This window comes from Gymnodraco acuticeps, unplaced genomic scaffold (genome assembly GCF_902827175.1).
Source record: "Gymnodraco acuticeps unplaced genomic scaffold, fGymAcu1.1, whole genome shotgun sequence".
Taxonomy (NCBI): domain Eukaryota; kingdom Metazoa; phylum Chordata; class Actinopteri; order Perciformes; family Bathydraconidae; genus Gymnodraco; species Gymnodraco acuticeps.
Window position 1 is genome coordinate 3,503,988 of NW_022990313.1, and position 13,108 is coordinate 3,517,095.

A 13,108-nucleotide genomic window follows, 5' to 3' on the forward strand; every position below is an offset into this window, starting at 1 on the left:
TCTAGCAGCTCTGTAGCCCCATCCACGAGTAACGTTTCCACGTCAGGTGTTATGTATGCTAGCAGCAACACACGGAGTTAACTCAGTTATAAAAACATAGGTTAATGATTAGAGGTAACTGAGTTATTTATTTTGTTAAAGTTTCAGCTATTCTGTTTACAGTTCTGTCATCACATTATTTAATACGATTTGTTAAAACATTGTTATTTCTTTTGCTGTGAAATATGCATTTAATTTAAATTAGTTAGTTTTGTTCACAATTTGTTTAGTTAGTTTACCTTATTTCTTTTCAAAAGAACCGTTAATACTATCGTTAAAAGGACCGGATCGATAAGCAGTATCGATATAAGTATTAGTACAGTTAAAACCTTAACGATCCGAATAATCGATTTATCGTTTCATTAATCGATAGATTAATCGATTATCAAATTAGTCGTTTGTTGCAGCCCTATTCACATGGATAGGAAAATAAATACATTTGCACACATCTTGTGTCCATATCTTCCTGTTTTGGTGGTCACGCCACACCGTGCACGTGCATGCATGCACGAGTCATGGTGAGATATCTGGATTAAGAGGTTGCTTTTTCTTTGCACAGCATGAAAGAAAGGCCAAATGAATGGGCTGTGATTTTAGTTTTTTTAAGCAGAGGTCAATAATTTGTACGGCCCTCGGAGGATGTTGAAAAAATTGAAATGGCCCTTGAGAGGAAAAAGGTTCCCCATCCCTGCTTTAAACAGACACCATCAACATCAAAGTGTGGACATTTTGGCGCGCGTTGGTTTTATTTTATTTTTCAAACGGCCGCAAATATTACGTTCTAATATATAGTAATGGGTTTTTTTCATTTCAATTTTCTTTTTTTTTTGTGGCTTGTAATCAATCATTATACTATGGGAAGGTGCACTTCACTCCTATATCTTATTTAAATAGGCCAACAATACCAGTGAACAAAAGTACTCTTGTTTTACTTTACAGACCCAAAGCCGGCATACAAGCACCCATTGGACAGTGGCAGTGATGACAGGCCTGATGAAGGAGATCACATGTCCTTGGATGTTGATGACAGCGGTGGTGGTGACGAGCAGCACTATGCTTCCTTGGATGTGGATGGTGGTGACGAGCATCATCATGCCAGGGCTTCCTTGGATGTGGGTGACATATCCGACACCAGTGGTGGTGAGCAGCGTGACTCTGATGGTGTTATTAGTGTCAACCTTACAGACTCAACGAGCATGAGCACAGACTCGTCAAGTATGAACACAAGCTCAGATTCAGATTCAGATTCAGATTCATCAGGGTCAAATTATTCTGCTGGGACATCTCATGATGCAGATTCTTCTGATATGGGGATCCATAAACTGTCAATTTTGTCATGCTTTTTGAAGCATAAATTGTCAGCGGCAGCCTCCAAGGACATGCTGGGACTAATGAAAAAAATAAGCCCTGAATCAGCCGTGTTGAAGGACATCAAGTTTGAAACTTTGTGGAACATAGCTGGGAAAAGCAGCATGACAGAAGTTCATTATTGTGAGCTGTGCAACACTGTCTTCCCCGATGATCTGGAACAGTATAGCTGTGCAACCCACAACTGTCCTGCGCTTCGGTACTTGGGGGCACTGCCCAAGCAGACGCAAAAGGGACGATGACCAAGGAAGTTCTTTGTGGTGGCAGATGTGGCCAAGCAGCTGACCAACATACTCGAAGCTGAAGGTAGCTTGCAAACTTATGCAAACAACAATAATATATTATTAACGTGTTAAATTGGACAAACATTATTTTTGAAGTTTAAAAAAAATCCAAATAATTAATCCAAATACAAATAATGTTCCAAACATGTTTTGACATCACATTTCAGACCCACAGCAGTGGTATAGTAAACATTCACTCACTTAGTAACATTCATGATGCTATACATTTAATATTATTCATTTGAAACTAAATTAAAAATGGTGTACTTGCCTATTTTGCAGGAGTCCGGGAAGCAGTGCAGACATCCAAAGTGGCTGCATCAGAGAGAAATGACACCACTGTGCGTGATGTAACGGACGGCTCCTGCTATCGACAACTCTTCGAAGATGGTGGATTTCTGTCTGGTCCAGGAAATTGCAACATCACAGTGATAGCGAACACAGATGGGCTGAACCTGTACCAGTCATCAAGAGTTGAACTGTGGCCAATCTTCTTGACTATCAATGAACTGGAACCACAGAGGCGGTTTGCAAGACAAAATATTGTGCTTGCAGGCATCTGGCAGGGAAGAGGGAAACCACCATTTGAACAGTTCATGGGGGCATTCACCAAAGAGATGAACAAACTGTACACCACTGGCTTTCAGTTTGTGATCGATGACCAGACAGTGACTGCAAAGCTGGCTGTCCTGTGTGCAACAGTAGATCTGCCAGCCAAAGCAGGCATCATGAACATGACATTGTTCAATGGAGCGGACGCATGCATCACATGTAAGGAACCGGGACTTGTGGTTAGGCAGGGCAAAGGCCATGCCCGGTCTTACCCCTACAGAGAAGCAAACCAACAATATGCTACGAGACTGCATGTAGACGTCCTAGCAGCCATGCACACTGCAACACCAAATAAACGAGTGCAGGGTTTCAAAGGTGTCTCAGGCTTGTCAGAATTGCAACAGTTCGACCTTGTGCATGGTGTTTTGCCAGAATACATGCACGGCATTCTTCTTGGGGTGACAACAACTGTGACGAACAAATGGTTCTCTCCGACGGAAAGTGGGCAGCCATACTTTGTTGGCAAGAAACTGAAGGAAATCTCAAAGAGGCTGCAGCATATACAGCCACCAGATTTCATTGAGCGACTACCACGAGACCTAGAACTGCACTACAATCATTTCAAAGCAACAGAGTTCCAGATGTGGCTTTTGTTTTATGCTTTGCCGTGCCTGGATGGCATACTGGGTGATAAATACCTTCGTCACTTTGGTCACCTGTCTGAGGCTGTTCACATTCTTCTGGGGGATGAAATCACAGCTGAAAGCTTGGAGATAGCAGCTTCTTTACTGGACATCTTCTACAAAGACTTTGCTGACTGCTATGGTGCCGGCTCATGTGAAATCAATGTCCACAATGCTGGTGTGCATCTCGTGTCGTGTGTGAGGCAGTGGGGACCATTGTGGGCATGGAGCTGTTTTTGCTTCGAGGATGCCAACGCCATGATCCTGCAAGCAGTCCATGGCACAGGGGATGTCACCAAGCAAGTCATCCGCTTCAAAGAAACCCAGGGTGTCCTCCACAGAGAAGGTGGTACCATCACAGACAGGACAAACTGGTCAAATGTGAACATGGTTCAGGCCAACTGTGGCACTGCAGGTGCACTGAAACCAATGTCTGCTAGCAGTGAACTGTTGGTGAAGACTGTAGCATCAACGTCCGCTGTCTTGCGGAAAGCACTCCGAGTGAAGCTAGAACACCAGAAACTTTATTCGGAGGAGTACACTCGAATGAGGCGGCGCGTCTGTCATGTTGCCGTGCTTGATGATGGCAGGTTGGCGTCAGTGAAATATTTCATTCTGAATTCAGAGGCGAAATGCATTTTTGCATTCATTTCATTGATGGAAAGGGATACAAACTGCCCTTCAATGCTGCAGTATGCAGGCAACCATCTTGTGTTGATCAAGAAGGCGGAACATGAGGTAACAACAGATGTTGTGTCTGTAAATAGCATCAGAGAAAAACTGTTATATATTGATACAGGTAAAAGACATGTATTTGTCGCTCAGATTCCAAACCTGTATGGACGCTCTGTTTTCAAATAAGAAGCATTTCCTCAACTGTGGGACAATTGTGTTGTAGCCAACAGTGTGCAACCTGACTATAAACATTGTCCAGCCAATTATATGTGGGGTGAATTCTCAACTTAAAGATTATTTCATGTGTACACATGTATGCAACAGTGTAATTGTAATGTACTCTATGTACCTGATTAGAATATGTATTTATTTATTCAATGTATCCATGTACATTGTATGTACATGTTGTATCATAATGCATGTACAGTGTATCTTAATTTATTTAAATTTCTATTCGGAATGAGTTAACATGATTAAAATCAGTTTCAAATTCACTATTGTTTTGTTTTAAGATTAAAAGTTTTAAAAAATAAAGAAATGTTCAAATAGTAGATGAATATTCAAGAGGTCTTTAAAATCATCACACTGATCATCAAAAGTTCATAAAATGCTCATGAATATTCAAACATATTCTGAACTTGCCACAATCATCCAAAATTCATGAAATGCTCATTGTCATGAAAAGTTCATGAAATGCTCATGCAAACTTTTTGGGGTTTTAATTATAATTTTGTGATTGGCTGGATCATGAAAAGTTCATAAATTGCTCATAAAAGTATGTCATGAGCAAAACAGGAACTTTATATGAATGAACAATGTTCATAAAAATTTCATGAACTGCTCTTTAAAATGGTTCATGAGCATTTTAAGAATTTTGGTTCATGAACATGACAAGTGAACATATAATGAGTTGTTCATGAATGTTTCATGAGTGCTCATGAACAGCTCATAAAGTCATGAACTCCATCTCGCAGGGGCAGTCTTGTCAAGGTTGAGTTTGAGGTGATGAGCAGACATCCACTGAGAGATGTCAGCTAGACAAGCAGAGATGCGTGCGACGACCTGGGTCTCTGAGCGGGGAAAGGACAGAATTAATTGGGTGTCATCAGCGTAGCAGTGGTAAGAAAAACCATGCGGGCTAATGACTGATCCGAGCGAGTTTGTGTACAGGGAGAAGAGGAGGGGACCAAGAACAGAGCCCTGAGGGACCCCCGTAGTTAATTGACAAGGGTCGGACTCAGACCCTCTCCAAGTCACCCTGTAGGTACGGTCTTTCAGGTATGAGGTGAGGAGGGAAAGTGCAGAGCCTGAAACTCCAAGTTTTTGGAGAGTGCGAAGGAGGATCTGATGATTCACCGTGTCGAATGCAGCAGACAGGTCCAACAGGATGATGACAGAGGAGAGGGATGCAGTTTTGGCAGTGTGCAGTTCCTCCGTGACAGCAATGAGAGCAGTTTCTGTGGAGTGACCTGCCTTGAAACCAGACTGGTGCGGATCCAGAAGGTTGTTCTGATTGAGATAACAGGAGAGTTGTTTAAAGACAGCGCGTTCAAGTGATTTAGACAGGAACGGGAGGAGAGAGACAGGCCTGTAGTTTATAATGTGAAGTTAAAACTTCTTTGCAGCAATGTTGAGCCAATCATGAAATGAGTGAAACTGGATTCGCCTGTCAATACACTGATATTTATTGAGAGACAGACGGCCGGAGAGAATCACAGTATATTACAGTTCCCCTGTAAGATACCAGCCAACTCTGAAGACCAAAAGCGCCAAGCACACATCTATACATGAAGAAGAGGAGGGTCCTAAAACACGCGGGTTTTCCTTTAATGCATGCCAGATGTCGAGACAAAGACTCGTTGCATTGCAAACCCACATGAGCCAAGCTTCTCCCCCCACAGGATATCAGATGACCTCTTGACCTGTGTCTTCCTGAGAAGCTATGGATCACATTACAGGCAGGAATACACTTTAACCATTAAACAGATTCCCGAGGACAAGTCACTAAACTCTATATACTTTAACAAGACTAAATATTCCTTTACATATAACATCAGACGGGTTGAGAGTGGGTTTCTTTACCACATATCTGTTCATTGGGAATACAAAAACAATCATTAATTGTACATCTGTAATCATCTGGTCATTCAATTCAAATGTTATCTTTGTATCAGAGCTAGAAGAACATGTCCTCCTCTCTTTATGACACAGAATGTCTGGTGTGTAAAGGCATCCTGATACTGTAGATTAGCACTGAGGTGCTGATTGGCTCAAAACTCTTCTTCATCAGAGCGCCATAACTCAATTATCTGTAGATTAGCACTGAGGTGCTGATTGGCTCAAAACTCTTCTTCATCAGAGCGCCATATCTCAATCCCCCCCAATTGCTCTGCTTTTGTGGCTCAATTCAGTGAGCACTTTATGATCTCCCAGTGAAACAGAGGCTCATCTGCCTGCATTCATTCTGCTATCTGCTTGAGAGCAGTGCACCTGCCTATTCCAAGTGGCACATCCAGATGCCTCTGAAACCATCGCTCGTCCTGTAGAGTTGTCTGCCTGAGCCCACCGAGCAGAAAGATGAAGAAGCATCCCATCTCATCAGAAAGTTGAAGATTAGAATCCTCTCATCTCGAACGACCTCCTTGCCCGTGGATAAGTTGCTCTCTGCAGCCGCAGAGTGTGATTCTCTCTCTGACCCTTGGCCTTCAGAGCTGTTTAACACTTGATAGGGATGTTTTCCTGAGTGCAGACAACTCAAGGTAATGGATTAGCACATTATCATTCAATTACAAAAATAGGATAGGCCCCCTCAGAATGATTTGGGAGCCTTCCTGAGACATGCACATTATAAATGTAAGGTTTGTGTTAGTCATTTAACATGCAAGAATCATATACTCATCAGTCCAAAGCAGAGAAATGTTATTTTAAGTTAAAGGTGAGCTAGTCCCTGTGGAATAACCCTTTATCAATGATTCTAAATGTTATATTAATTCACCATTTACCGTTTGATCAAGGATTAGTTTATCAGAAGTACATTTCCTCTTCCATAAAACATAGGTTTGAGAAATGAATGTTCCAATATGAAATCAATTGCTCAATTTCTCAATATAATTTGACTCTTCCCTCTCTTTTCTTACATATTGTCACATATGAAATAATAACTTAGGAGTCTATTTAAGCATGGTATTGTCTATATAAGCTATTAATCGAGAAAACTCAGAGTCAGTATGCAACTCGCAAATATCTCTCCTCCTTCCTATCCCTCTCTTCCACATCTCCCTCTTTACTCACTTCCCCATCTCTTTCTATTGTCTCTTTCTCATCCCTCTCTCTTCATCTCCCTCTTTACTCACTTCCCCATCTCTTTCTCATCCCTCTCTCTTCTTCATCTCACTCTCATCTCCCTCTTTACTCACTTCCCCATCTCTTTCTATTGTCTCTTTCTCATCCCTCTCTCTTCTTCATCTCCCTCTTTACTCACTTCCCCATCTCTTTCTCTCTTACTTCTGTTAGATATGAAGTAAAAACATACAAGTCCATGTAAGCATCTGAGTTACCACTGAAAGCATGGCATAAATCAGTGATTACCAAACGGTGTGCCGCGGCACACTGGTGTGCCGTGAGGCAAGTCCGGGTGTGCCGTGGGATTTTGTGACAACCATACGTTATTATTGCAATATACAACTACACAAAAATAATTATTTTTTAATTTACTAAAAACTGACTGCTGAACTTAGATCTTCCTTTGTGCTCAGGCCATAAAACCCCCAACGCACCGTGCTGTGGTCTGCTTCAGATGATCTTTTCCTTCCAGAGGTCACGCCTGTCTCTGACCCTGTGTCTTGCGGTTTTTTTTTTTTTCTTCTGCAGCACCAAGCAGAGTAAAGAAAGGAGGGGATTTTGACTAGAAATAATTTGAAACAGTTTAATAAAGAATGTTGAACTATATTTAAAACTGTAATTGAACTTCAACTTATATCAATTTTCCAATTCCAGTGGCCAGTTGGAAACAGATCATGAAAAAGTTTTCATTTTGCAGCAACCGTGCAAAAAGGTTCAATCACTATTATGTCTGAGTCTTGTTCTTATCTGCTTTGTTTCGGAATGTGTTCAATACATTACGTTTTTGTTTTTTTTCCATTATTACCATACAACATTGACCTATTTGAGCAGACAGATGACCCGCAGTGATGCCTCTGAGGTTCCCGGGTGTAAGACAGACGCAGGACATAAAAACACTCTTTTGCTATTTATTTTCCTTTTGCAGAAATGTATATTACAATGTATAATTTTGCTTTACATCCCTACATCATCCATTTTTCTCAAGTCATTTACTTTTGGTGAGATAACTAAAGTTTAGTTCATTTTACCTTGGCTGTGGACTGATTCATTATTAGTTGTTACAAAGCATGCACAAGACGGCGGGTAGACAAACAAACACGAAACAATTATACAAACAAACATGAACCCGCAACAAATATCAGGTGACAGCTAAACTCATCCAGCTTAATTTAAATCCGAATTAGGGAAACTTCAGCGGGGGTAGGGAAATATCTGTTTAATATGAGTGCCTTCTTACCCATATATACTTGTACAAGTGCTAAGAACGGAATCTGTTGAAGAGTAATAACTGTCAAGTAAAAAACTTCTTTGCAGCAATGTTGAGCCAATCATCAAATGAGGGAAACTGGATTCGCCTGTCAATACACTGATATTTATTGAGAGCCTGAACGGCCGGAGAGTTCACAGCATATCACAGTTCTCATGTAAGATCCCAGCAAACTCTGAAGACAAAAAGCGCCAAGCACACATCTATACCCTAAAAGAGAGGAGGGCCCTAAAACACGCGGGTTTTCCTTTAATGCATGCCAGATGTCGAGACAAAGACTCGTTGCATTGTAAACCCACATGAGCCAAGCTTCTCCCCCACAAGACATCAGATGACCTCTTGACCTGTGTCTTCCTGAGAAGCTATGGATCACATTACAGGCAGGAATACACTTCAACCATATTAAACAGATTCCCGAGGACAAGTCACTAAACTCTATATACTTTAACAAGACTAAAATATTCCTTTACATATAACATCAGACGGGTTGAGAGTGGGTTTCTTTACCACATATCTGTTCATTGGGAATACAAAAACAATCATTAATTGTACATCTGTAATCATCTGGTCATTCAATTCAAATGTTATCTTTGTATCAGAGCTAGAAGAACATGTCCTCCTCTCTTTATGACACAGAATGTCTGGTGTGTAAAGGCATCCTGATACTGTAGATTAGCACTGAGGTGCTGATTGGCTCAAAACTCTTCTTCATCAGAGCGCCATAACTCAATTATCTGTAGATTAGCACTGAGGTGCTGATTGGCTCAAAACTCTTCTTCATCAGAGCGCCATATCTCAATCCCCCCCAATTGCTCTGCTTTTGTGGCTCAATTCAGTGAGCACTTTATGATCTCCCAGTGAAACAGAGGCTCATCTGCCTGCATTCATTCTGCTATCTGCTTGAGAGCAGTGCACCTGCCTATTCCAAGTGGCACATCCAGATGCCTCTGAAACCATCGCTCGTCCTGTAGAGTTGTCTGCCTGAGCCCACCGAGCAGAAAGATGAAGAAGCATCCCATCTCATCAGAAAGTTGAAGATTAGAATCCTCTCATCTCGAACGACCTCCTTGCCCGTGGATAAGTTGCTCTCTGCAGCCGCAGAGTGTGATCCTCTCTCTCTGATCCTTGGCCTTCAGAGCTCTCCTAGTTATTGGGTTAACACTTGATAGGGATGTTTTCCTGAGTGCAGACAACTCAAGGTAATGGATTAGCACATTATCATTCAATTACAAAAATAGGATAGGCCCCCTCAGAATGATTTGGGAGCCTTCCTGAGACATGCACATTATAAATGTAAGGTTTGTGTTAGTCATTTAACATGCAAGAATCATATACTCATCAGTCCAAAGCAGAGAAATGTTATTTTAAGTTAAAGGTGAGCTAGTCCCTGTGGAATAACCCTTTATCAATGATTCTAAATGTTATATTAATTCACCATTTACCGTTTGATCAAGGATTAGTTTATCAGAAGTACATTTCCTCTTCCATAAAACATAGGTTTGAGAAATGAATGTTCCAATATGAAATCAATTGCTCAATTTCTCAATATAATTTGACTCTTCCCCTCTTTTCTTACATATTGTCACATATGAAATAATTACTTAGGAGTCTATTTAAGCATGGTATTGTCTATATAAGCTATTAATCGAGAAAACTCAGAGTCAGTATGCAACTCGCAAATATCTCTCCTCCTTCCTATCCCTCTCTTCCACATCTCCCTCTTTACTCACTTCCCCATCTCTTTCTATTGTCTCTTTCTCATCCCTCTCTCTTCATCTCCCTCTTTACTCACTTCCCCATCTCTTTCTCATCCCTCTCTCTTCTTCATCTCACTCTCATCTCCCTCTTTACTCACTTCCCCATCTCTTTCTATTGTCTCTTTCTCATCCCTCTCTCTTCTTCATCTCCCTCTTTACTCACTTCCCCATCTCTTTCTCTCTTACTTCTGTTAGATATGAAGTAAAAACATACAAGTCCATGTAAGCATCTGAGTTACCACTGAAAGCATGGCATAAATCAGTGATTACCAAACGGTGTGCCGCGGCACACTGGTGTGCCTTGAGGCAAGTCCGGGTGTGCCGTGGGATTTTGTGACAACCATACGTTATTATTGCAGTATACAACTACACAAAAATAATTATTTTTTAATTTACTAAAAACTGACTGCTGAACTTAGATCTTCCTTTGTGCTCAGGCCATAAAACCCCCAACGCACCGTGCTGTGGTCTGCTTCAGATTATCTTTTCCTTCCAGAGGTCACGCCTGTCTCTGACCCTGTGTCTTGCGGTTTTTTTTTTTTTTCTTCTGCAGCACCAAGCAGAGTAAAGAAAGGAGGGGATTTTGACTAGAAATAATTTGAAACAGTTTAATAAAGAATGTTGAACTATATTTAAAACTGTAATTGAACTTCAACTTATATCAATTTTCCAATTCCAGTGGCCAGTTGGAAACAGATAATGAAAAAGTTTTCATTTTGCAGCAACCGTGCAAAAAGGTTCAATCACTATTATGTCTGAGTCTTGTTCTTATCTGCTTTGTTTCGGAATGTGTTCAATACATTACGTTTTGTTTTTTTTCATTATTACCATACAACATTGACCTATTTGAGCAGACAGATGACCCGCAGTGATGCCTCTGAGGTTCCCGGGTGTAAGACAGACGCAGGACATAAAAACACTCTTTTGCTATTTATTTTCCTTTTGCAGAAATGTATATTACAATGTATAATTTTGCTTTACATCCCTACATCATCCATTTTTCTCAAGTCATTTACTTTTGGTGAGATAACTAAAGTTTAGTTCATTTTACCTTGGCTGTGGACTGATTCATTATTAGTTGTTACAAAGCATGCACAAGACGGCGGGTAGACAAACAAACACGAAACAATTATACAAACAAACATGAACCCGCAACAAATATCAGGTGACAGCTAAACTCATCCAGCTTAATTTAAATCCGAATTAGGGAAACTTCAGCGGGGGTAGGGAAATATCTGTTTAATATGAGTGCCTTCTTACCCATATATACTTGTACAAGTGCTAAGAACGGAATCTGTTGAAGAGTAATAACTGTCAAGTAAAAAACTTCTTTGCAGCAATGTTGAGCCAATCATCAAATGAGGGAAACTGGATTCGCCTGTCAATACACTGATATTTATTGAGAGCCTGAACGGCCGGAGAGTTCACAGCATATCACAGTTCTCATGTAAGATCCCAGCAAACTCTGAAAACAAAAAGCGCCAAGCACACATCTATACCCTAAAAGAGAGGAGGGCCCTAAAACACGCGGGTTTTCCTTTAATGCATGCCAGATGTCGAGACAAAGACTTGTTGCATTGTAAACCCACATGAGCCAAGCTTCTCCCCCACAAGACATCAGATGACCTCTTGACCTGTGTCTTCCTGAGAAGCTATGGATCACATTACAGGCAGGAATACACTTCAACCATATTAAACAGATTCCCGAGGACAAGTCACTAAACTCTATATACTTTAACAAGACTAAAATATTCCTTTACAGATCCACCCTTTTATCAATTTATGATAATCAATTAACATTAGTCTAAAGAATATTTCAGTCAATACTTAAGTCAATAAGCGTCTTCAGAGTTGTGTGGGCTCACTCACATTAATTACATCAAAAGTAGAACAAGATTGAAAACACTTCAATCACCATGACAAGATACAATCAATCATAATAAAATCATCTCTCTTCAGTGTTTGGCATCATTTGTCAAAAAGCACAATAGTAAACACGTGAAATACAACAATATTATAGCAAAATATATGTTTCAAAAATAAGATATTTTATCATTTATCCCTCAGTTAATCTCATTCATCAAACACAAATTCTAAATCAGCTTACATCTCAAAGATTTACTTCAAGGCAATTACTTATTAAAACACAATTAGAATTTAGGATTTATAATAAATCCAATTGAGGTATAAATCAGACTTCAACTATCAATCATTATGTCATCTCAAAATCTGAAGGGAAAACTAAACAATTCTCAAAATGTTTAACAATCTGAAGAATCAAACATTTTATTGTATAACGACCTGAAAAGGAAAAAATCAAAACATCTGTTCTTTATTCAGAGCATCAACTGTAATCAATATCAAAACATCTGTTCTTTATTCAGAGCATCAACTGTAATCAATATAAAAACATCTGTTCTTTATTCAGAGCATCAACTGTAATCAATATCAAAACATCTGTTCTTACCTGGTAATGATTAAGGATAGTAACATTGTCTGTTATAATATTAGAAATATCTTATTGTTCAATACCTTATAAATCTGAAAATATCAATTAATTAATAATCTGTAATCATCTGGTCATTCAATTCAAATGTTATCTTTGTACGAGAGCTAGAAGAACATGTTTTCCTCCTCTCTTTATGACACAGAATGTCTGGTGTGTAAAGGCATCCTGATACTGTAGATTAGCACTGAGGTGCTGATTGGCTCAAAACTCTTCTTCATCAGAGCGCCATAACTCAATTATCTGTAGATTAGCACTGAGGTGCTGATTGGCTCAAAACTCTTCTTCATCAGAGCGCCATATCTCAATCCCCCCCAATTGCTCTGCTTTTGTGGCTCAATTCAGTGAGCACTTTATGATCTCCCAGTGAAACAGAGGCTCATCTGCCTGCATTCCTTCTGCTATCTGCTTGAGAGCAGTGCCTATTCCAAGTGGCACCTCCAGATGCCTCCCCTCCGTGATGGGAGAGGTTATGAAAACATCTGCTCCTCCAAGAAACATGGAACCTTGTATGAAGCCTCTGAAGCCATTGCTCGTCCTGCAGAGTTGTCTGCCTGAGCCCACCGAACAGAAAGATGAAGAAGCATCCCATCTCATCAGAAAGTTGAAGATTAGAATCCTCTCATCTCGAACGA